The sequence below is a fragment of the Anomaloglossus baeobatrachus genome, unplaced genomic scaffold (assembly GCF_048569485.1).
Source record: "Anomaloglossus baeobatrachus isolate aAnoBae1 unplaced genomic scaffold, aAnoBae1.hap1 Scaffold_569, whole genome shotgun sequence".
Taxonomy (NCBI): Eukaryota; Metazoa; Chordata; class Amphibia; order Anura; family Aromobatidae; genus Anomaloglossus; species Anomaloglossus baeobatrachus.
This window is the reverse complement of record NW_027444930.1, coordinates 135,752-159,450: the sequence shown is the minus strand read 5'-3', so window position 1 is coordinate 159,450 and position 23,699 is coordinate 135,752. Positions and strand designations below refer to the sequence as shown.

Genomic DNA, 23,699 nt, shown 5'->3' with positions numbered 1-23,699 from the left:
AACAGTGCACAACATGAAGAGACGGAACACTGGCGGCTTGTCACAATGCCCCCCGATGACATCACAATAGCGCTGCTGCCTAGAAAACAAGCTGCGCAGAAGAAGTTGTTCTTTGGGTGGGAGGGTGGGCTAGTGGAAGGAGGGGGCAATCTCTTTTTTTCCCGGGTGGTAGGGGGATGACAGGAGAAGGGAAGCGGGTGGTGAGAAAGGTACAGAGGGCAGGGTTTGGGGGCTGGGAAGGAAAGGGAAAAGATTAGGGTTTGGGGATGATGAAAGGGCTTTCTACGGGTAAGGATGGCAAAGGGTGGCAGTGACGGAAAGTCAGGCAACCTGTCCTGTCCGTCTTTTTGTATCGTGAATTGGAAAGACTGCAAGGGGGAGGGGAGTTGCTTGCGCCCTAAAGGAGGAGTTATTCAGATTCATTGCAGTGGGCGGCGGCTGCAAAACGCACCATTCTTCTTGTTTTTGCTCTGCAAAGCAGCCTTTTCAAGGGTTGGCTTGGGTGACAAAATGTCTTGTGTAGGCGTGGGTTTGTCTCCCTCTCGCTCTCTCTCCCTAAGATGTGTCCGGCATAGGCCAGGGTGCCACTCGAGGCCCAAACCAATTCTGGTTATCGCTTCTCGGCCTTTTGGCTAAGATCAAGTGTAGTATCTGTTCTTATCAGTTTAATATCTGATACGTCCCCTATCTGGGGACCATATATTAAATGGATTTTTAGAACAGGGAGATGGAAAAAGAGCTTGCTCTGTCCACTCCACGCATTGACCTGGTATTGCAGTACCTCCAGGAACGGTGCACCCCTTCTTAACCCAGTTTCCAAAAGCAGAACTCGATTCACCTGATTCATATTAGCCCGATTAGCGAATTGAAATGAATTTTTATCTAACACACTTTTTACTTGCTTTATTCATCCAAATAGCAAACTCATCACCACTCAACTTCACCAACTCTGCTATGTCCCGTGCAGTATCTTGTTGTCAGTCTAATCTAGATCATGTGTAATTGAATGGAATAGATCCCTTTTGGACAAAGTGGAGTCAGATGCTGCAGTGACCACAGGTGTGAGAGGATCTACAATTGGCATCTGGTGTTATCTCTCTGCTTCCACTCCAAATAAAGTTACCTGTTGTTACCTGAACGTCAAATACTAAGAATGGGCGGCCTATGAAAGAATTAGTACTTTCATTAAGTATACTAAACCGGCTAATTGGGAATAGACAAACTGTAAAAAGCCCTCTGAGAAAGCCCCTCTCTAACCTTTGTTAGTAAGCTTTTCTGTAGCCTGCCTGTTGATGTATTTTCGGTTTGAACAGTGCACAACATGAAGAGACGGAACACTGGCGGCTTGTCACAATGCCCCCCGATGACATCACAATAGCGCTGCTGCCTAGAAAACAAGCTGCGCAGAAGAAGTTGTTCTTTGGGTGGGAGGGTGGGCTAGTGGAAGGAGGGGGCAATCTCTTTTTTTCCCAGGTGGTAGGGGGATGACAGGAGAAGGGAAGCGGGTGGTGAGAAAGGTACAGAGGGCAGGGTTTGGGGGCTGGGAAGGAAAGGGAAAAGATTAGGGTTTGGGGATGATGAAAGGGCTTTCTACGGGTAAGGATGGCAAAGGGTGGCAGTGACGGAAAGTCAGGCAACCTGTCCTGTCCGTCTTTTTGTATCGTGAATTGGAAAGACTGCAAGGGGGAGGGGAGTTGCTTGCGCCCTAAAGGAGGAGTTATTCAGATTCATTGCAGTGGGCGGCGGCTGCAAAACGCACCATTCTTCTTGTTTTTGCTCTGCAAAGCAGCCTTTTCAAGGGTTGGCTTGGGTGACAAAATGTCTTGTGTAGGCGTGGGTTTGTCTCCCTCTCGCTCTCTCTCCCTAAGATGTGTCCGGCATAGGCCAGGGTGCCACTCGAGGCCCAAACCAATTCTGGTTATCGCTTCTCGGCCTTTTGGCTAAGATCAAGTGTAGTATCTGTTCTTATCAGTTTAATATCTGATACGTCCCCTATCTGGGGACCATATATTAAATGGATTTTTAGAACAGGGAGATGGAAAAAGAGCTTGCTCTGTCCACTCCACGCATTGACCTGGTATTGCAGTACCTCCAGGAACGGTGCACCCCTTCTTAACCCAGTTTCCAAAAGCAGAACTCGATTCACCTGATTCATATTAGCCCGATTAGCGAATTGAAATGAATTTTTATCTAACACACTTTTTACTTGCTTTATTCATCCAAATAGCAAACTCATCACCACTCAACTTCACCAACTCTGCTATGTCCCGTGCAGTATCTTGTTGTCAGTCTAATCTAGATCATGTGTAATTGAATGGAATAGATCCCTTTTGGACAAAGTGGAGTCAGATGCTGCAGTGACCACAGGTGTGAGAGGATCTACAATTGGCATCTGGTGTTATCTCTCTGCTTCCACTCCAAATAAAGTTACCTGTTGTTACCTGAACGTCAAATACTAAGAATGGGCGGCCTATGAAAGAATTAGTACTTTCATTAAGTATACTAAACCGGCTAATTGGGAATAGACAAACTGTAAAAAGCCCTCTGAGAAAGCCCCTCTCTAACCTTTGTTAGTAAGCTTTTCTGTAGCCTGCCTGTTGATGTATTTTCGGTTTGAACAGTGCACAACATGAAGAGACGGAACACTGGCGGCTTGTCACAATGCCCCCCGATGACATCACAATAGCGCTGCTGCCTAGAAAACAAGCTGCGCAGAAGAAGTTGTTCTTTGGGTGGGAGGGTGGGCTAGTGGAAGGAGGGGGCAATCTCTTTTTTTCCCGGGTGGTAGGGGGATGACAGGAGAAGGGAAGCGGGTGGTGAGAAAGGTACAGAGGGCAGGGTTTGGGGGCTGGGAAGGAAAGGGAAAAGATTAGGGTTTGGGGATGATGAAAGGGCTTTCTACGGGTAAGGATGGCAAAGGGTGGCAGTGACGGAAAGTCAGGCAACCTGTCCTGTCCGTCTTTTTGTATCGTGAATTGGAAAGACTGCAAGGGGGAGGGGAGTTGCTTGCGCCCTAAAGGAGGAGTTATTCAGATTCATTGCAGTGGGCGGCGGCTGCAAAACGCACCATTCTTCTTGTTTTTGCTCTGCAAAGCAGCCTTTTCAAGGGTTGGCTTGGGTGACAAAATGTCTTGTGTAGGCGTGGGTTTGTCTCCCTCTCGCTCTCTCTCCCTAAGATGTGTCCGGCATAGGCCAGGGTGCCACTCGAGGCCCAAACCAATTCTGGTTATCGCTTCTCGGCCTTTTGGCTAAGATCAAGTGTAGTATCTGTTCTTATCAGTTTAATATCTGATACGTCCCCTATCTGGGGACCATATATTAAATGGATTTTTAGAACAGGGAGATGGAAAAAGAGCTTGCTCTGTCCACTCCACGCATTGACCTGGTATTGCAGTACCTCCAGGAACGGTGCACCCCTTCTTAACCCAGTTTCCAAAAGCAGAACTCGATTCACCTGATTCATATTAGCCCGATTAGCGAATTGAAATGAATTTTTATCTAACACACTTTTTACTTGCTTTATTCATCCAAATAGCAAACTCATCACCACTCAACTTCACCAACTCTGCTATGTCCCGTGCAGTATCTTGTTGTCAGTCTAATCTAGATCATGTGTAATTGAATGGAATAGATCCCTTTTGGACAAAGTGGAGTCAGATGCTGCAGTGACCACAGGTGTGAGAGGATCTACAATTGGCATCTGGTGTTATCTCTCTGCTTCCACTCCAAATAAAGTTACCTGTTGTTACCTGAACGTCAAATACTAAGAATGGGCGGCCTATGAAAGAATTAGTACTTTCATTAAGTATACTAAACCGGCTAATTGGGAATAGACAAACTGTAAAAAGCCCTCTGAGAAAGCCCCTCTCTAACCTTTGTTAGTAAGCTTTTCTGTAGCCTGCCTGTTGATGTATTTTCGGTTTGAACAGTGCACAACATGAAGAGACGGAACACTGGCGGCTTGTCACAATGCCCCCCGATGACATCACAATAGCGCTGCTGCCTAGAAAACAAGCTGCGCAGAAGAAGTTGTTCTTTGGGTGGGAGGGTGGGCTAGTGGAAGGAGGGGGCAATCTCTTTTTTTCCCGGGTGGTAGGGGGATGACAGGAGAAGGGAAGCGGGTGGTGAGAAAGGTACAGAGGGCAGGGTTTGGGGGCTGGGAAGGAAAGGGAAAAGATTAGGGTTTGGGGATGATGAAAGGGCTTTCTACGGGTAAGGATGGCAAAGGGTGGCAGTGACGGAAAGTCAGGCAACCTGTCCTGTCCGTCTTTTTGTATCGTGAATTGGAAAGACTGCAAGGGGGAGGGGAGTTGCTTGCGCCCTAAAGGAGGAGTTATTCAGATTCATTGCAGTGGGCGGCGGCTGCAAAACGCACCATTCTTCTTGTTTTTGCTCTGCAAAGCAGCCTTTTCAAGGGTTGGCTTGGGTGACAAAATGTCTTGTGTAGGCGTGGGTTTGTCTCCCTCTCGCTCTCTCTCCCTAAGATGTGTCCGGCATAGGCCAGGGTGCCACTCGAGGCCCAAACCAATTCTGGTTATCGCTTCTCGGCCTTTTGGCTAAGATCAAGTGTAGTATCTGTTCTTATCAGTTTAATATCTGATACGTCCCCTATCTGGGGACCATATATTAAATGGATTTTTAGAACAGGGAGATGGAAAAAGAGCTTGCTCTGTCCACTCCACGCATTGACCTGGTATTGCAGTACCTCCAGGAACGGTGCACCCCTTCTTAACCCAGTTTCCAAAAGCAGAACTCGATTCACCTGATTCATATTAGCCCGATTAGCGAATTGAAATGAATTTTTATCTAACACACTTTTTACTTGCTTTATTCATCCAAATAGCAAACTCATCACCACTCAACTTCACCAACTCTGCTATGTCCCGTGCAGTATCTTGTTGTCAGTCTAATCTAGATCATGTGTAATTGAATGGAATAGATCCCTTTTGGACAAAGTGGAGTCAGATGCTGCAGTGACCACAGGTGTGAGAGGATCTACAATTGGCATCTGGTGTTATCTCTCTGCTTCCACTCCAAATAAAGTTACCTGTTGTTACCTGAACGTCAAATACTAAGAATGGGCGGCCTATGAAAGAATTAGTACTTTCATTAAGTATACTAAACCGGCTAATTGGGAATAGACAAACTGTAAAAAGCCCTCTGAGAAAGCCCCTCTCTAACCTTTGTTAGTAAGCTTTTCTGTAGCCTGCCTGTTGATGTATTTTCGGTTTGAACAGTGCACAACATGAAGAGACGGAACACTGGCGGCTTGTCACAATGCCCCCCGATGACATCACAATAGCGCTGCTGCCTAGAAAACAAGCTGCGCAGAAGAAGTTGTTCTTTGGGTGGGAGGGTGGGCTAGTGGAAGGAGGGGGCAATCTCTTTTTTTCCCGGGTGGTAGGGGGATGACAGGAGAAGGGAAGCGGGTGGTGAGAAAGGTACAGAGGGCAGGGTTTGGGGGCTGGGAAGGAAAGGGAAAAGATTAGGGTTTGGGGATGATGAAAGGGCTTTCTACGGGTAAGGATGGCAAAGGGTGGCAGTGACGGAAAGTCAGGCAACCTGTCCTGTCCGTCTTTTTGTATCGTGAATTGGAAAGACTGCAAGGGGGAGGGGAGTTGCTTGCGCCCTAAAGGAGGAGTTATTCAGATTCATTGCAGTGGGCGGCGGCTGCAAAACGCACCATTCTTCTTGTTTTTGCTCTGCAAAGCAGCCTTTTCAAGGGTTGGCTTGGGTGACAAAATGTCTTGTGTAGGCGTGGGTTTGTCTCCCTCTCGCTCTCTCTCCCTAAGATGTGTCCGGCATAGGCCAGGGTGCCACTCGAGGCCCAAACCAATTCTGGTTATCGCTTCTCGGCCTTTTGGCTAAGATCAAGTGTAGTATCTGTTCTTATCAGTTTAATATCTGATACGTCCCCTATCTGGGGACCATATATTAAATGGATTTTTAGAACAGGGAGATGGAAAAAGAGCTTGCTCTGTCCACTCCACGCATTGACCTGGTATTGCAGTACCTCCAGGAACGGTGCACCCCTTCTTAACCCAGTTTCCAAAAGCAGAACTCGATTCACCTGATTCATATTAGCCCGATTAGCGAATTGAAATGAATTTTTATCTAACACACTTTTTACTTGCTTTATTCATCCAAATAGCAAACTCATCACCACTCAACTTCACCAACTCTGCTATGTCCCGTGCAGTATCTTGTTGTCAGTCTAATCTAGATCATGTGTAATTGAATGGAATAGATCCCTTTTGGACAAAGTGGAGTCAGATGCTGCAGTGACCACAGGTGTGAGAGGATCTACAATTGGCATCTGGTGTTATCTCTCTGCTTCCACTCCAAATAAAGTTACCTGTTGTTACCTGAACGTCAAATACTAAGAATGGGCGGCCTATGAAAGAATTAGTACTTTCATTAAGTATACTAAACCGGCTAATTGGGAATAGACAAACTGTAAAAAGCCCTCTGAGAAAGCCCCTCTCTAACCTTTGTTAGTAAGCTTTTCTGTAGCCTGCCTGTTGATGTATTTTCGGTTTGAACAGTGCACAACATGAAGAGACGGAACACTGGCGGCTTGTCACAATGCCCCCCGATGACATCACAATAGCGCTGCTGCCTAGAAAACAAGCTGCGCAGAAGAAGTTGTTCTTTGGGTGGGAGGGTGGGCTAGTGGAAGGAGGGGGCAATCTCTTTTTTTCCCGGGTGGTAGGGGGATGACAGGAGAAGGGAAGCGGGTGGTGAGAAAGGTACAGAGGGCAGGGTTTGGGGGCTGGGAAGGAAAGGGAAAAGATTAGGGTTTGGGGATGATGAAAGGGCTTTCTACGGGTAAGGATGGCAAAGGGTGGCAGTGACGGAAAGTCAGGCAACCTGTCCTGTCCGTCTTTTTGTATCGTGAATTGGAAAGACTGCAAGGGGGAGGGGAGTTGCTTGCGCCCTAAAGGAGGAGTTATTCAGATTCATTGCAGTGGGCGGCGGCTGCAAAACGCACCATTCTTCTTGTTTTTGCTCTGCAAAGCAGCCTTTTCAAGGGTTGGCTTGGGTGACAAAATGTCTTGTGTAGGCGTGGGTTTGTCTCCCTCTCGCTCTCTCTCCCTAAGATGTGTCCGGCATAGGCCAGGGTGCCACTCGAGGCCCAAACCAATTCTGGTTATCGCTTCTCGGCCTTTTGGCTAAGATCAAGTGTAGTATCTGTTCTTATCAGTTTAATATCTGATACGTCCCCTATCTGGGGACCATATATTAAATGGATTTTTAGAACAGGGAGATGGAAAAAGAGCTTGCTCTGTCCACTCCACGCATTGACCTGGTATTGCAGTACCTCCAGGAACGGTGCACCCCTTCTTAACCCAGTTTCCAAAAGCAGAACTCGATTCACCTGATTCATATTAGCCCGATTAGCGAATTGAAATGAATTTTTATCTAACACACTTTTTACTTGCTTTATTCATCCAAATAGCAAACTCATCACCACTCAACTTCACCAACTCTGCTATGTCCCGTGCAGTATCTTGTTGTCAGTCTAATCTAGATCATGTGTAATTGAATGGAATAGATCCCTTTTGGACAAAGTGGAGTCAGATGCTGCAGTGACCACAGGTGTGAGAGGATCTACAATTGGCATCTGGTGTTATCTCTCTGCTTCCACTCCAAATAAAGTTACCTGTTGTTACCTGAACGTCAAATACTAAGAATGGGCGGCCTATGAAAGAATTAGTACTTTCATTAAGTATACTAAACCGGCTAATTGGGAATAGACAAACTGTAAAAAGCCCTCTGAGAAAGCCCCTCTCTAACCTTTGTTAGTAAGCTTTTCTGTAGCCTGCCTGTTGATGTATTTTCGGTTTGAACAGTGCACAACATGAAGAGACGGAACACTGGCGGCTTGTCACAATGCCCCCCGATGACATCACAATAGCGCTGCTGCCTAGAAAACAAGCTGCGCAGAAGAAGTTGTTCTTTGGGTGGGAGGGTGGGCTAGTGGAAGGAGGGGGCAATCTCTTTTTTTCCCGGGTGGTAGGGGGATGACAGGAGAAGGGAAGCGGGTGGTGAGAAAGGTACAGAGGGCAGGGTTTGGGGGCTGGGAAGGAAAGGGAAAAGATTAGGGTTTGGGGATGATGAAAGGGCTTTCTACGGGTAAGGATGGCAAAGGGTGGCAGTGACGGAAAGTCAGGCAACCTGTCCTGTCCGTCTTTTTGTATCGTGAATTGGAAAGACTGCAAGGGGGAGGGGAGTTGCTTGCGCCCTAAAGGAGGAGTTATTCAGATTCATTGCAGTGGGCGGCGGCTGCAAAACGCACCATTCTTCTTGTTTTTGCTCTGCAAAGCAGCCTTTTCAAGGGTTGGCTTGGGTGACAAAATGTCTTGTGTAGGCGTGGGTTTGTCTCCCTCTCGCTCTCTCTCCCTAAGATGTGTCCGGCATAGGCCAGGGTGCCACTCGAGGCCCAAACCAATTCTGGTTATCGCTTCTCGGCCTTTTGGCTAAGATCAAGTGTAGTATCTGTTCTTATCAGTTTAATATCTGATACGTCCCCTATCTGGGGACCATATATTAAATGGATTTTTAGAACAGGGAGATGGAAAAAGAGCTTGCTCTGTCCACTCCACGCATTGACCTGGTATTGCAGTACCTCCAGGAACGGTGCACCCCTTCTTAACCCAGTTTCCAAAAGCAGAACTCGATTCACCTGATTCATATTAGCCCGATTAGCGAATTGAAATGAATTTTTATCTAACACACTTTTTACTTGCTTTATTCATCCAAATAGCAAACTCATCACCACTCAACTTCACCAACTCTGCTATGTCCCGTGCAGTATCTTGTTGTCAGTCTAATCTAGATCATGTGTAATTGAATGGAATAGATCCCTTTTGGACAAAGTGGAGTCAGATGCTGCAGTGACCACAGGTGTGAGAGGATCTACAATTGGCATCTGGTGTTATCTCTCTGCTTCCACTCCAAATAAAGTTACCTGTTGTTACCTGAACGTCAAATACTAAGAATGGGCGGCCTATGAAAGAATTAGTACTTTCATTAAGTATACTAAACCGGCTAATTGGGAATAGACAAACTGTAAAAAGCCCTCTGAGAAAGCCCCTCTCTAACCTTTGTTAGTAAGCTTTTCTGTAGCCTGCCTGTTGATGTATTTTCGGTTTGAACAGTGCACAACATGAAGAGACGGAACACTGGCGGCTTGTCACAATGCCCCCCGATGACATCACAATAGCGCTGCTGCCTAGAAAACAAGCTGCGCAGAAGAAGTTGTTCTTTGGGTGGGAGGGTGGGCTAGTGGAAGGAGGGGGCAATCTCTTTTTTTCCCGGGTGGTAGGGGGATGACAGGAGAAGGGAAGCGGGTGGTGAGAAAGGTACAGAGGGCAGGGTTTGGGGGCTGGGAAGGAAAGGGAAAAGATTAGGGTTTGGGGATGATGAAAGGGCTTTCTACGGGTAAGGATGGCAAAGGGTGGCAGTGACGGAAAGTCAGGCAACCTGTCCTGTCCGTCTTTTTGTATCGTGAATTGGAAAGACTGCAAGGGGGAGGGGAGTTGCTTGCGCCCTAAAGGAGGAGTTATTCAGATTCATTGCAGTGGGCGGCGGCTGCAAAACGCACCATTCTTCTTGTTTTTGCTCTGCAAAGCAGCCTTTTCAAGGGTTGGCTTGGGTGACAAAATGTCTTGTGTAGGCGTGGGTTTGTCTCCCTCTCGCTCTCTCTCCCTAAGATGTGTCCGGCATAGGCCAGGGTGCCACTCGAGGCCCAAACCAATTCTGGTTATCGCTTCTCGGCCTTTTGGCTAAGATCAAGTGTAGTATCTGTTCTTATCAGTTTAATATCTGATACGTCCCCTATCTGGGGACCATATATTAAATGGATTTTTAGAACAGGGAGATGGAAAAAGAGCTTGCTCTGTCCACTCCACGCATTGACCTGGTATTGCAGTACCTCCAGGAACGGTGCACCCCTTCTTAACCCAGTTTCCAAAAGCAGAACTCGATTCACCTGATTCATATTAGCCCGATTAGCGAATTGAAATGAATTTTTATCTAACACACTTTTTACTTGCTTTATTCATCCAAATAGCAAACTCATCACCACTCAACTTCACCAACTCTGCTATGTCCCGTGCAGTATCTTGTTGTCAGTCTAATCTAGATCATGTGTAATTGAATGGAATAGATCCCTTTTGGACAAAGTGGAGTCAGATGCTGCAGTGACCACAGGTGTGAGAGGATCTACAATTGGCATCTGGTGTTATCTCTCTGCTTCCACTCCAAATAAAGTTACCTGTTGTTACCTGAACGTCAAATACTAAGAATGGGCGGCCTATGAAAGAATTAGTACTTTCATTAAGTATACTAAACCGGCTAATTGGGAATAGACAAACTGTAAAAAGCCCTCTGAGAAAGCCCCTCTCTAACCTTTGTTAGTAAGCTTTTCTGTAGCCTGCCTGTTGATGTATTTTCGGTTTGAACAGTGCACAACATGAAGAGACGGAACACTGGCGGCTTGTCACAATGCCCCCCGATGACATCACAATAGCGCTGCTGCCTAGAAAACAAGCTGCGCAGAAGAAGTTGTTCTTTGGGTGGGAGGGTGGGCTAGTGGAAGGAGGGGGCAATCTCTTTTTTTCCCGGGTGGTAGGGGGATGACAGGAGAAGGGAAGCGGGTGGTGAGAAAGGTACAGAGGGCAGGGTTTGGGGGCTGGGAAGGAAAGGGAAAAGATTAGGGTTTGGGGATGATGAAAGGGCTTTCTACGGGTAAGGATGGCAAAGGGTGGCAGTGACGGAAAGTCAGGCAACCTGTCCTGTCCGTCTTTTTGTATCGTGAATTGGAAAGACTGCAAGGGGGAGGGGAGTTGCTTGCGCCCTAAAGGAGGAGTTATTCAGATTCATTGCAGTGGGCGGCGGCTGCAAAACGCACCATTCTTCTTGTTTTTGCTCTGCAAAGCAGCCTTTTCAAGGGTTGGCTTGGGTGACAAAATGTCTTGTGTAGGCGTGGGTTTGTCTCCCTCTCGCTCTCTCTCCCTAAGATGTGTCCGGCATAGGCCAGGGTGCCACTCGAGGCCCAAACCAATTCTGGTTATCGCTTCTCGGCCTTTTGGCTAAGATCAAGTGTAGTCCCTTCATTGGGTTTGCCTTGGTCTTGGCTGGGAGGGGCCCGGGCTTGCACAACCGCCGGCCTCGGGGATTGTTGCGCCTTTTGGTGCTTACGTCCCCTTATGGCTGGTGGTTCCTGGGCTCGGGAGGCGATCACCTGCGGCACTGCGCTTTTGTGTGGTGGCCGATGACCGTTTTCTGAAATTTGCGGATGAAATCTCATCTGTTCTTATCAGTTTAATATCTGATACGTCCCCTATCTGGGGACCATATATTAAATGGATTTTTAGAACAGGGAGATGGAAAAAGAGCTTGCTCTGTCCACTCCACGCATTGACCTGGTATTGCAGTACCTCCAGGAACGGTGCACCCCTTCTTAACCCAGTTTCCAAAAGCAGAACTCGATTCACCTGATTCATATTAGCCCGATTAGCGAATTGAAATGAATTTTTATCTAACACACTTTTTACTTGCTTTATTCATCCAAATAGCAAACTCATCACCACTCAACTTCACCAACTCTGCTATGTCCCGTGCAGTATCTTGTTGTCAGTCTAATCTAGATCATGTGTAATTGAATGGAATAGATCCCTTTTGGACAAAGTGGAGTCAGATGCTGCAGTGACCACAGGTGTGAGAGGATCTACAATTGGCATCTGGTGTTATCTCTCTGCTTCCACTCCAAATAAAGTTACCTGTTGTTACCTGAACGTCAAATACTAAGAATGGGCGGCCTATGAAAGAATTAGTACTTTCATTAAGTATACTAAACCGGCTAATTGGGAATAGACAAACTGTAAAAAGCCCTCTGAGAAAGCCCCTCTCTAACCTTTGTTAGTAAGCTTTTCTGTAGCCTGCCTGTTGATGTATTTTCGGTTTGAACAGTGCACAACATGAAGAGACGGAACACTGGCGGCTTGTCACAATGCCCCCCGATGACATCACAATAGCGCTGCTGCCTAGAAAACAAGCTGCGCAGAAGAAGTTGTTCTTTGGGTGGGAGGGTGGGCTAGTGGAAGGAGGGGGCAATCTCTTTTTTTCCCGGGTGGTAGGGGGATGACAGGAGAAGGGAAGCGGGTGGTGAGAAAGGTACAGAGGGCAGGGTTTGGGGGCTGGGAAGGAAAGGGAAAAGATTAGGGTTTGGGGATGATGAAAGGGCTTTCTACGGGTAAGGATGGCAAAGGGTGGCAGTGACGGAAAGTCAGGCAACCTGTCCTGTCCGTCTTTTTGTATCGTGAATTGGAAAGACTGCAAGGGGGAGGGGAGTTGCTTGCGCCCTAAAGGAGGAGTTATTCAGATTCATTGCAGTGGGCGGCGGCTGCAAAACGCACCATTCTTCTTGTTTTTGCTCTGCAAAGCAGCCTTTTCAAGGGTTGGCTTGGGTGACAAAATGTCTTGTGTAGGCGTGGGTTTGTCTCCCTCTCGCTCTCTCTCCCTAAGATGTGTCCGGCATAGGCCAGGGTGCCACTCGAGGCCCAAACCAATTCTGGTTATCGCTTCTCGGCCTTTTGGCTAAGATCAAGTGTAGTATCTGTTCTTATCAGTTTAATATCTGATACGTCCCCTATCTGGGGACCATATATTAAATGGATTTTTAGAACAGGGAGATGGAAAAAGAGCTTGCTCTGTCCACTCCACGCATTGACCTGGTATTGCAGTACCTCCAGGAACGGTGCACCCCTTCTTAACCCAGTTTCCAAAAGCAGAACTCGATTCACCTGATTCATATTAGCCCGATTAGCGAATTGAAATGAATTTTTATCTAACACACTTTTTACTTGCTTTATTCATCCAAATAGCAAACTCATCACCACTCAACTTCACCAACTCTGCTATGTCCCGTGCAGTATCTTGTTGTCAGTCTAATCTAGATCATGTGTAATTGAATGGAATAGATCCCTTTTGGACAAAGTGGAGTCAGATGCTGCAGTGACCACAGGTGTGAGAGGATCTACAATTGGCATCTGGTGTTATCTCTCTGCTTCCACTCCAAATAAAGTTACCTGTTGTTACCTGAACGTCAAATACTAAGAATGGGCGGCCTATGAAAGAATTAGTACTTTCATTAAGTATAATAAACCGGCTAATTGGGAATAGACAAACTGTAAAAAGCCCTCTGAGAAAGCCCCTCTCTAACCTTTGTTAGTAAGCTTTTCTGTAGCCTGCCTGTTGATGTATTTTCGGTTTGAACAGTGCACAACATGAAGAGACGGAACACTGGCGGCTTGTCACAATGCCCCCCGATGACATCACAATAGCGCTGCTGCCTAGAAAACAAGCTGCGCAGAAGAAGTTGTTCTTTGGGTGGGAGGGTGGGCTAGTGGAAGGAGGGGGCAATCTCTTTTTTTCCCGGGTGGTAGGGGGATGACAGGAGAAGGGAAGCGGGTGGTGAGAAAGGTACAGAGGGCAGGGTTTGGGGGCTGGGAAGGAAAGGGAAAAGATTAGGGTTTGGGGATGATGAAAGGGCTTTCTACGGGTAAGGATGGCAAAGGGTGGCAGTGACGGAAAGTCAGGCAACCTGTCCTGTCCGTCTTTTTGTATCGTGAATTGGAAAGACTGCAAGGGGGAGGGGAGTTGCTTGCGCCCTAAAGGAGGAGTTATTCAGATTCATTGCAGTGGGCGGCGGCTGCAAAACGCACCATTCTTCTTGTTTTTGCTCTGCAAAGCAGCCTTTTCAAGGGTTGGCTTGGGTGACAAAATGTCTTGTGTAGGCGTGGGTTTGTCTCCCTCTCGCTCTCTCTCCCTAAGATGTGTCCGGCATAGGCCAGGGTGCCACTCGAGGCCCAAACCAATTCTGGTTATCGCTTCTCGGCCTTTTGGCTAAGATCAAGTGTAGTATCTGTTCTTATCAGTTTAATATCTGATACGTCCCCTATCTGGGGACCATATATTAAATGGATTTTTAGAACAGGGAGATGGAAAAAGAGCTTGCTCTGTCCACTCCACGCATTGACCTGGTATTGCAGTACCTCCAGGAACGGTGCACCCCATCTTAACCCAGTTTCCAAAAGCAGAACTCGATTCACCTGATTCATATTAGCCCGATTAGCGAATTGAAATGAATTTTTATCTAACACACTTTTTACTTGCTTTATTCATCCAAATAGCAAACTCATCACCACTCAACTTCACCAACTCTGCTATGTCCCGTGCAGTATCTTGTTGTCAGTCTAATCTAGATCATGTGTAATTGAATGGAATAGATCCCTTTTGGACAAAGTGGAGTCAGATGCTGCAGTGACCACAGGTGTGAGAGGATCTACAATTGGCATCTGGTGTTATCTCTCTGCTTCCACTCCAAATAAAGTTACCTGTTGTTACCTGAACGTCAAATACTAAGAATGGGCGGCCTATAAAAGAATTAGTACTTTCATTAAGTATACTAAACCGGCTAATTGGGAATAGACAAACTGTAAAAAGCCCTCTGAGAAAGCCCCTCTCTAACCTTTGTTAGTAAGCTTTTCTGTAGCCTGCCTGTTGATGTATTTTCGGTTTGAACAGTGCACAACATGAAGAGACGGAACACTGGCGGCTTGTCACAATGCCCCCCGATGACATCACAATAGCGCTGCTGCCTAGAAAACAAGCTGCGCAGAAGAAGTTGTTCTTTGGGTGGGAGGGTGGGCTAGTGGAAGGAGGGGGCAATCTCTTTTTTTCCCGGGTGGTAGGGGGATGACAGGAGAAGGGAAGCGGGTGGTGAGAAAGGTACAGAGGGCAGGGTTTGGGGGCTGGGAAGGAAAGGGAAAAGATTAGGGTTTGGGGATGATGAAAGGGCTTTCTACGGGTAAGGATGGCAAAGGGTGGCAGTGACGGAAAGTCAGGCAACCTGTCCTGTCCGTCTTTTTGTATCGTGAATTGGAAAGACTGCAAGGGGGAGGGGAGTTGCTTGCGCCCTAAAGGAGGAGTTATTCAGATTCATTGCAGTGGGCGGCGGCTGCAAAACGCACCATTCTTCTTGTTTTTGCTCTGCAAAGCAGCCTTTTCAAGGGTTGGCTTGGGTGACAAAATGTCTTGTGTAGGCGTGGGTTTGTCTCCCTCTCGCTCTCTCTCCCTAAGATGTGTCCGGCATAGGCCAGGGTGCCACTCGAGGCCCAAACCAATTCTGGTTATCGCTTCTCGGCCTTTTGGCTAAGATCAAGTGTAGTATCTGTTCTTATCAGTTTAATATCTGATACGTCCCCTATCTGGGGACCATATATTAAATGGATTTTTAGAACAGGGAGATGGAAAAAGAGCTTGCTCTGTCCACTCCACGCATTGACCTGGTATTGCAGTACCTCCAGGAACGGTGCACCCCTTCTTAACCCAGTTTCCAAAAGCAGAACTCGATTCACCTGATTCATATTAGCCCGATTAGCGAATTGAAATGAATTTTTATCTAACACACTTTTTACTTGCTTTATTCATCCAAATAGCAAACTCATCACCACTCAACTTCACCAACTCTGCTATGTCCCGTGCAGTATCTTGTTGTCAGTCTAATCTAGATCATGTGTAATTGAATGGAATAGATCCCTTTTGGACAAAGTGGAGTCAGATGCTGCAGTGACCACAGGTGTGAGAGGATCTACAATTGGCATCTGGTGTTATCTCTCTGCTTCCACTCCAAATAAAGTTACCTGTTGTTACCTGAACGTCAAATACTAAGAATGGGCGGCCTATGAAAGAATTAGTACTTTCATTAAGTATACTAAACCGGCTAATTGGGAATAGACAAACTGTAAAAAGCCCTCTGAGAAAGCCCCTCTCTAACCTTTGTTAGTAAGCTTTTCTGTAGCCTGCCTGTTGATGTATTTTCGGTTTGAACAGTGCACAACATGAAGAGACGGAACACTGGCGGCTTGTCACAATGCCCCCCGATGACATCACAATAGCGCTGCTGCCTAGAAAACAAGCTGCGCAGAAGAAGTTGTTCTTTGGGTGGGAGGGTGGGCTAGTGGAAGGAGGGGGCAATCTCTTTTTTTCCCGGGTGGTAGGGGGATGACAGGAGAAGGGAAGCGGGTGGTGAGAAAGGTACAGAGGGCAGGGTTTGGGGGCTGGGAAGGAAAGGGAAAAGATTAGGGTTTGGGGATGATGAAAGGGCTTTCTACGGGTAAGGATGGCAAAGGGTGGCAGTGACGGAAAGTCAGGCAACCTGTCCTGTCCGTCTTTTTGTATCGTGAATTGGAAAGACTGCAAGGGGGAGGGGAGTTGCTTGCGCCCTAAAGGAGGAGTTATTCAGATTCATTGCAGTGGGCGGCGGCTGCAAAACGCACCATTCTTCTTGTTTTTGCTCTGCAAAGCAGCCTTTTCAAGGGTTGGCTTGGGTGACAAAATGTCTTGTGTAGGCGTGGGTTTGTCTCCCTCTCGCTCTCTCTCCCTAAGATGTGTCCGGCATAGGCCAGGGTGCCACTCGAGGCCCAAACCAATTCTGGTTATCGCTTCTCGGCCTTTTGGCTAAGATCAAGTGTAGTATCTGTTCTTATCAGTTTAATATCTGATACGTCCCCTATCTGGGGACCATATATTAAATGGATTTTTAGAACAGGGAGATGGAAAAAGAGCTTGCTCTGTCCACTCCACGCATTGACCTGGTATTGCAGTACCTCCAGGAACGGTGCACCCCTTCTTAACCCAGTTTCCAAAAGCAGAACTCGATTCACCTGATTCATATTAGCCCGATTAGCGAATTGAAATGAATTTTTATCTAACACACTTTTTACTTGCTTTATTCATCCAAATAGCAAACTCATCACCACTCAACTTCACCAACTCTGCTATGTCCCGTGCAGTATCTTGTTGTCAGTCTAATCTAGATCATGTGTAATTGAATGGAATAGATCCCTTTTGGACAAAGTGGAGTCAGATGCTGCAGTGACCACAGGTGTGAGAGGATCTACAATTGGCATCTGGTGTTATCTCTCTGCTTCCACTCCAAATAAAGTTACCTGTTGTTACCTGAACGTCAAATACTAAGAATGGGCGGCCTATGAAAGAATTAGTACTTTCATTAAGTATACTAAACCGGCTAATTGGGAATAGACAAACTGTAAAAAGCCCTCTGAGAAAGCCCCTCTCTAACCTTTGTTAGTAAGCTTTTCTGTAGCCTGCCTGTTGATGTATTTTCGGTTTGAACAGTGCACAACATGAAGAGACGGAACACTGGCGGCTTGTCACAATGCCCCCCGATGACATCACAATAGCGCTGCTGCCTAGAAAACAAGCTGCGCAGAAGAAGTTGTTCTTTGGGTGGGAGGGTGGGCTAGTGGAAGGAGGGGGCAATCTCTTTTTTTCCCGGGTGGTAGGGGGATGACAGGAGAAGGGAAGCGGGTGGTGAGAAAGGTACAGAGGGCAGGGTTTGGGGGCTGGGAAGGAAAGGGAAAAGATTAGGGTTTGGGGATGATGAAAGGGCTTTCTACGGGTAAGGATGGCAAAGGGTGGCAGTGACGGAAAGTCAGGCAACCTGTCCTGTCCGTCTTTTTGTATCGTGAATTGGAAAGACTGCAAGGGGGAGGGGAGTTGCTTGCGCCCTAAAGGAGGAGTTATTCAGATTCATTGCAGTGGGCGGCGGCTGCAAAACGCACCATTCTTCTTGTTTTTGCTCTGCAAAGCAGCCTTTTCAAGGGTTGGCTTGGGTGACAAAATGTCTTGTGTAGGCGTGGGTTTGTCTCCCTCTCGCTCTCTCTCCCTAAGATGTGTCCGGCATAGGCCAGGGTGCCACTCGAGGCCCAAACCAATTCTGGTTATCGCTTCTCGGCCTTTTGGCTAAGATCAAGTGTAGTATCTGTGAGGCTCGGCAGATGCAATGCACACTGGAAGGTTGCGCTTGCTAGTACTCTTGATGTATAGTATATTCATCTAGAGGAAAACATGGCCCTACCAGGATCGAGGCTATTAGACTGAGTAAGTGTGGGGGCTATGGTGCAATGTGCCCCAGGACTGACGACCCTGGAGTGAGTCTGAGCTTGCTGGCTTGGGACCCCGGCGAGCCTTGGGCTCTGTAGCACACCGTACCTTGCCCTTTCATACTTTCTGAGCATATTGCTCTATCCCGGCCTTCTGGCTAGGAAGGGAAATTTTTATAATCATGGTCGGAGGTCCGTTCAGCTTTGGGCTGAGAAACCAACACCCGGTTGGAGGTCCGGGTCAGCTTCGGCTGAGAAACCAACACCCGGTTGGAGGTCTGGGTCAGCTTCGGCTGAGAAACCAACACCCGGTTGGAGGTCCGGGTCAGCTTCGGCTGAGAAACCAACACCCGGTTGGAGGTCCGGCTAGCCTTGGGCTGAGAAACCAACACCGGTTGACGGTCCGGGCAGTTTCGGCTGCGAAACCAACAACTAGTAGCTCTCTACTCCACTTGGGTAAGATGCCTGGGTGGACGCTGGGAGCAACGACAAGGCTCAACCAGGCTTTGGCTTGGGGGAGCACCGAAGATCCCTGACCCTTGCTGTGGCCTTCTGGCTCGGAGGGACGGGGTTGATTTTTGGGGACCCTCTCCTCACGGAGGGGTCCACACGAATCCTAGCCTTTGCACTGTTTTTGGTGTGACTTCGGTCATGCATTTTTTGCGGTGCTTTGGAAAGCTTCATTAAATCAAAAAATCTGTTCTTATCAGTTTAATATCTGATACGTCCCCTATCTGGGGACCATATATTAAATGGATTTTTAGAACAGGGAGATGGAAAAAGAGCTTGCTCTGTCCACTCCACGCATTGACCTGGTATTGCAGTACCTCCAGGAACGGTGCACCCCTTCTTAACCCAGTTTCCAAAAGCAGAACTCGATTCACCTGATTCATATTAGCCCGATTAGCGAATTGAAATGAATTTTTATCTAACACACTTTTTACTTGCTTTATTCATCCAAATAGCAAACTCATCACCACTCAACTTCACCAACTCTGCTATGTCCCGTGCAGTATCTTGTTGTCAGTCTAATCTAGATCATGTGTAATTGAATGGAATAGATCCCTTTTGGACAAAGTGGAGTCAGATGCTGCAGTGACCACAGGTGTGAGAGGATCTACAATTGGCATCTGGTGTTATCTCTCTGCTTCCACTCCAAATAAAGTTACCTGTTGTTACCTGAACGTCAAATACTAAGAATGGGCGGCCTATGAAAGAATTAGTACTTTCATTAAGTATACTAAACCGGCTAATTGGGAATAGACAAACTGTAAAAAGCCCTCTGAGAAAGCCCCTCTCTAACCTTTGTTAGTAAGCTTTTCTGTAGCCTGCCTGTTGATGTATTTTCGGTTTGAACAGTGCACAACATGAAGAGACGGAACACTGGCGGCTTGTCACAATGCCCCCCGATGACATCACAATAGCGCTGCTGCCTAGAAAACAAGCTGCGCAGAAGAAGTTGTTCTTTGGGTGGGAGGGTGGGCTAGTGGAAGGAGGGGGCAATCTCTTTTTTTCCCGGGTGGTAGGGGGATGACAGGAGAAGGGAAGCGGGTGGTGAGAAAGGTACAGAGGGCAGGGTTTGGGGGCTGGGAAGGAAAGGGAAAAGATTAGGGTTTGGGGATGATGAAAGGGCTTTCTACGGGTAAGGATGGCAAAGGGTGGCAGTGACGGAAAGTCAGGCAACCTGTCCTGTCCGTCTTTTTGTATCGTGAATTGGAAAGACTGCAAGGGGGAGGGGAGTTGCTTGCGCCCTAAAGGAGGAGTTATTCAGATTCATTGCAGTGGGCGGCGGCTGCAAAACGCACCATTCTTCTTGTTTTTGCTCTGCAAAGCAGCCTTTTCAAGGGTTGGCTTGGGTGACAAAATGTCTTGTGTAGGCGTGGGTTTGTCTCCCTCTCGCTCTCTCTCCCTAAGATGTGTCCGGCATAGGCCAGGGTGCCACTCGAGGCCCAAACCAATTCTGGTTATCGCTTCTCGGCCTTTTGGCTAAGATCAAGTGTAGTATCTGTGAGGCTCGGCAGATGCAATGCACACTGGAAGGTTGCGCTTGCTAGTACTCTTGATGTATAGTATATTCATCTAGAGGAAAACATGGCCCTACCAGGATCGAGGCTATTAGACTGAGTAAGTGTGGGGGCTATGGTGCAATGTGCCCCAGGACTGACGACCCTGGAGTGAGTCTGAGCTTGCTGGCTTGGGACCCCGGCGAGCCTTGGGCTCTGTAGCACACCGTACCTTGCCCTTTCATACTTTCTGAGCATATTGCTCTATCCCGGCCTTCTGGCTAGGAAGGGAAATTTTTATAATCATGGTCGGAGGTCCGTTCAGCTTTGGGCTGAGAAACCAACACCCGGTTGGAGGTCCGGGTCAGCTTCGGCTGAGAAACCAACACCCGGTTGGAGGTCTGGGTCAGCTTCGGCTGAGAAACCAACACCCGGTTGGAGGTCCGGGTCAGCTTCGGCTGAGAAACCAACACCCGGTTGGAGGTCCGGTTAGCCTTGGGCTGAGAAACCAACACCGGTTGACGGTCCGGGCAGTTTCGGCTGCGAAACCAACAACTAGTAGCTCTCTACTCCACTTGGGTAAGATGCCTGGGTGGACGCTGGGAGCAACGACAAGGCTCAACCAGGCTTCGGCTTGGGGGAGCACCGAAGATCCCTGACCCTTGCTGTGGCCTTCTGGCTCGGAGGGACGGGGTTGATTTTTGGGGACCCTCTCCTCACGGAGGGGTCCACACGAATCCTAGCCTTTGCACTGTTTTTGGTGTGACTTCGGTCATGCATTTTTTGCGGTGCTTTGGAAAGCTTCATTAAATCAAAAAATCTGTTCTTATCAGTTTAATATCTGATACGTCCCCTATCTGGGGACCATATATTAAATGGATTTTTAGAACAGGGAGATGGAAAAAGAGCTTGCTCTGTCCACTCCACGCATTGACCTGGTATTGCAGTACCTCCAGGAACGGTGCACCCCTTCTTAACCCAGTTTCCAAAAGCAGAACTCGATTCACCTGATTCATATTAGCCCGATTAGCGAATTGAAATGAATTTTTATCTAACACACTTTTTACTTGCTTTATTCATCCAAATAGCAAACTCATCACCACTCAACTTCACCAACTCTGCTATGTCCCGTGCAGTATCTTGTTGTCAGTCTAATCTAGATCATGTGTAATTGAATGGAATAGATCCCTTTTGGACAAAGTGGAGTCAGATGCTGCAGTGACCACAGGTGTGAGAGGATCTACAATTGGCATCTGGTGTTATCTCTCTGCTTCCACTCCAAATAAAGTTACCTGTTGTTACCTGAACGTCAAATACTAAGAATGGGCGGCCTATGAAAGAATTAGTACTTTCATTAAGTATACTAAACCGGCTAATTGGGAATAGACAAACTGTAAAAAGCCCTCTGAGAAAGCCCCTCTCTAACCTTTGTTAGTAAGCTTTTCTGTAGCCTGCCTGTTGATGTATTTTCGGTTTGAACAGTGCACAACATGAAGAGACGGAACACTGGCGGCTTGTCACAATGCCCCCCGATGACATCACAATAGCGCTGCTGCCTAGAAAACAAGCTGCGCAGAAGAAGTTGTTCTTTGGGTGGGAGGGTGGGCTAGTGGAAGGAGGGGGCAATCTCTTTTTTTCCCGGGTGGTAGGGGGATGACAGGAGAAGGGAAGCGGGTGGTGAGAAAGGTACAGAGGGCAGGGTTTGGGGGCTGGGAAGGAAAGGGAAAAGATTAGGGTTTGGGGATGATGAAAGGGCTTTCTACGGGTAAGGATGGCAAAGGGTGGCAGTGACGGAAAGTCAGGCAACCTGTCCTGTCCGTCTTTTTGTATCGTGAATTGGAAAGACTGCAAGGGGGAGGGGAGTTGCTTGCGCCCTAAAGGAGGAGTTATTCAGATTCATTGCAGTGGGCGGCGGCTGCAAAACGCACCATTCTTCTTGTTTTTGCTCTGCAAAGCAGCCTTTTCAAGGGTTGGCTTGGGTGACAAAATGTCTTGTGTAGGCGTGGGTTTGTCTCCCTCTCGCTCTCTCTCCCTAAGATGTGTCCGGCATAGGCCAGGGTGCCACTCGAGGCCCAAACCAATTCTGGTTATCGCTTCTCGGCCTTTTGGCTAAGATCAAGTGTAGTATCTGTTCTTATCAGTTTAATATCTGATACGTCCCCTATCTGGGGACCATATATTAAATGGATTTTTAGAACAGGGAGATGGAAAAAGAGCTTGCTCTGTCCACTCCACGCATTGACCTGGTATTGCAGTACCTCCAGGAACGGTGCACCCCTTCTTAACCCAGTTTCCAAAAGCAGAACTCGATTCACCTGATTCATATTAGCCCGATTAGCGAATTGAAATGAATTTTTATCTAACACACTTTTTACTTGCTTTATTCATCCAAATAGCAAACTCATCACCACTCAACTTCACCAACTCTGCTATGTCCCGTGCAGTATCTTGTTGTCAGTCTAATCTAGATCATGTGTAATTGAATGGAATAGATCCCTTTTGGACAAAGTGGAGTCAGATGCTGCAGTGACCACAGGTGTGAGAGGATCTACAATTGGCATCTGGTGTTATCTCTCTGCTTCCACTCCAAATAAAGTTACCTGTTGTTACCTGAACGTCAAATACTAAGAATGGGCGGCCTATGAAAGAATTAGTACTTTCATTAAGTATACTAAACCGGCTAATTGGGAATAGACAAACTGTAAAAAGCCCTCTGAGAAAGCCCCTCTCTAACCTTTGTTAGTAAGCTTTTCTGTAGCCTGCCTGTTGATGTATTTTCGGTTTGAACAGTGCACAACATGAAGAGACGGAACACTGGCGGCTTGTCACAATGCCCCCCGATGACATCACAATAGCGCTGCTGCCTAGAAAACAAGCTGCGCAGAAGAAGTTGTTCTTTGGGTGGGAGGGTGGGCTAGTGGAAGGAGGGGGCAATCTCTTTTTTTCCCGGGTGGTAGGGGGATGACAGGAGAAGGGAAGCGGGTGGTGAGAAAGGTACAGAGGGCAGGGTTTGGGGGCTGGGAAGGAAAGGGAAAAGATTAGGGTTTGGGGATGATGAAAGGGCTTTCTACGGGTAAGGATGGCAAAGGGTGGCAGTGACGGAAAGTCAGGCAACCTGTCCTGTCCGTCTTTTTGTATCGTGAATTGGAAAGACTGCAAGGGGGAGGGGAGTTGCTTGCGCCCTAAAGGAGGAGTTATTCAGATTCATTGCAGTGGGCGGCGGCTGCAAAACGCACCATTCTTCTTGTTTTTGCTCTGCAAAGCAGCCTTTTCAAGGGTTGGCTTGGGTGACAAAATGTCTTGTGTAGGCGTGGGTTTGTCTCCCTCTCGCTCTCTCTCCCTAAGATGTGTCCGGCATAGGCCAGGGTGCCACTCGAGGCCCAAACCAATTCTGGTTATCGCTTCTCGGCCTTTTGGCTAAGATCAAGTGTAGTATCTGTTCTTATCAGTTTAATATCTGATACGTCCCCTATCTGGGGACCATATATTAAATGGATTTTTAGAACAGGGAGATGGAAAAAGAGCTTGCTCTGTCCACTCCACGCATTGACCTGGTATTGCAGTACCTCCAGGAACGGTGCACCCCTTCTTAACCCAGTTTCCAAAAGCAGAACTCGATTCACCTGATTCATATTAGCCCGATTAGCGAATTGAAATGAATTTTTATCTAACACACTTTTTACTTGCTTTATTCATCCAAATAGCAAACTCATCACCACTC

The 23,699-nt window shown here is 47.4% G+C and overlaps 17 non-coding genes and 2 pseudogenes across 17 annotated transcripts; all 19 read left to right on the top strand.

Moving 5' to 3' along the window:
• Positions 1-612: 612 nt before the first annotated feature.
• On the top strand, positions 613-803 carry LOC142284327 (U2 spliceosomal RNA). Its single transcript, XR_012745847.1, has one exon. It is a non-coding gene; the product is annotated as a U2 spliceosomal RNA (small nuclear RNA).
• A 1,117-nt stretch (positions 804-1,920) lies between these two features.
• LOC142284326 (U2 spliceosomal RNA) lies at positions 1,921-2,111 on the top strand. The gene has a single exon (XR_012745846.1). It is a non-coding gene; the product is annotated as a U2 spliceosomal RNA (small nuclear RNA).
• Positions 2,112-3,228: 1,117 nt separating this feature from the next.
• LOC142284325 (U2 spliceosomal RNA) lies at positions 3,229-3,419 on the top strand. The gene has a single exon (XR_012745845.1). It is a non-coding gene; the product is annotated as a U2 spliceosomal RNA (small nuclear RNA).
• A 1,117-nt stretch (positions 3,420-4,536) lies between these two features.
• On the top strand, positions 4,537-4,727 carry LOC142284324 (U2 spliceosomal RNA). The gene has a single exon (XR_012745844.1). It is a non-coding gene; the product is annotated as a U2 spliceosomal RNA (small nuclear RNA).
• A 1,117-nt stretch (positions 4,728-5,844) lies between these two features.
• Positions 5,845-6,035, top strand: LOC142284323 (U2 spliceosomal RNA). Its single transcript, XR_012745843.1, has one exon. It is a non-coding gene; the product is annotated as a U2 spliceosomal RNA (small nuclear RNA).
• A 1,117-nt stretch (positions 6,036-7,152) lies between these two features.
• LOC142284322 (U2 spliceosomal RNA) lies at positions 7,153-7,343 on the top strand. Its single transcript, XR_012745842.1, has one exon. It is a non-coding gene; the product is annotated as a U2 spliceosomal RNA (small nuclear RNA).
• A 1,117-nt stretch (positions 7,344-8,460) lies between these two features.
• Positions 8,461-8,651, top strand: LOC142284321 (U2 spliceosomal RNA). Its single transcript, XR_012745840.1, has one exon. It is a non-coding gene; the product is annotated as a U2 spliceosomal RNA (small nuclear RNA).
• Positions 8,652-9,768: 1,117 nt separating this feature from the next.
• LOC142284320 (U2 spliceosomal RNA) lies at positions 9,769-9,959 on the top strand. The gene has a single exon (XR_012745839.1). It is a non-coding gene; the product is annotated as a U2 spliceosomal RNA (small nuclear RNA).
• A 1,322-nt stretch (positions 9,960-11,281) lies between these two features.
• Positions 11,282-11,466, top strand: LOC142284369 (U2 spliceosomal RNA). The gene has a single exon (XR_012745887.1). It is a non-coding gene; the product is annotated as a U2 spliceosomal RNA (small nuclear RNA).
• A 1,117-nt stretch (positions 11,467-12,583) lies between these two features.
• LOC142284319 (U2 spliceosomal RNA) lies at positions 12,584-12,774 on the top strand. Its single transcript, XR_012745838.1, has one exon. It is a non-coding gene; the product is annotated as a U2 spliceosomal RNA (small nuclear RNA).
• Positions 12,775-13,891: 1,117 nt separating this feature from the next.
• On the top strand, positions 13,892-14,082 carry LOC142284353 (U2 spliceosomal RNA). The gene has a single exon (XR_012745873.1). It is a non-coding gene; the product is annotated as a U2 spliceosomal RNA (small nuclear RNA).
• Positions 14,083-15,199: 1,117 nt separating this feature from the next.
• Positions 15,200-15,390, top strand: LOC142284316 (U2 spliceosomal RNA). The gene has a single exon (XR_012745836.1). It is a non-coding gene; the product is annotated as a U2 spliceosomal RNA (small nuclear RNA).
• A 1,117-nt stretch (positions 15,391-16,507) lies between these two features.
• On the top strand, positions 16,508-16,698 carry LOC142284315 (U2 spliceosomal RNA). The gene has a single exon (XR_012745835.1). It is a non-coding gene; the product is annotated as a U2 spliceosomal RNA (small nuclear RNA).
• Positions 16,699-17,815: 1,117 nt separating this feature from the next.
• LOC142284376 (U2 spliceosomal RNA) lies at positions 17,816-17,942 on the top strand (annotated as a pseudogene).
• A 684-nt stretch (positions 17,943-18,626) lies between these two features.
• LOC142284362 (U2 spliceosomal RNA) lies at positions 18,627-18,824 on the top strand. Its single transcript, XR_012745881.1, has one exon. It is a non-coding gene; the product is annotated as a U2 spliceosomal RNA (small nuclear RNA).
• Positions 18,825-19,941: 1,117 nt separating this feature from the next.
• LOC142284374 (U2 spliceosomal RNA) lies at positions 19,942-20,068 on the top strand (annotated as a pseudogene).
• A 684-nt stretch (positions 20,069-20,752) lies between these two features.
• Positions 20,753-20,950, top strand: LOC142284361 (U2 spliceosomal RNA). The gene has a single exon (XR_012745880.1). It is a non-coding gene; the product is annotated as a U2 spliceosomal RNA (small nuclear RNA).
• A 1,117-nt stretch (positions 20,951-22,067) lies between these two features.
• LOC142284314 (U2 spliceosomal RNA) lies at positions 22,068-22,258 on the top strand. The gene has a single exon (XR_012745834.1). It is a non-coding gene; the product is annotated as a U2 spliceosomal RNA (small nuclear RNA).
• A 1,117-nt stretch (positions 22,259-23,375) lies between these two features.
• On the top strand, positions 23,376-23,566 carry LOC142284313 (U2 spliceosomal RNA). Its single transcript, XR_012745833.1, has one exon. It is a non-coding gene; the product is annotated as a U2 spliceosomal RNA (small nuclear RNA).
• The last annotated feature ends 133 nt before the right edge of the window (positions 23,567-23,699 follow it).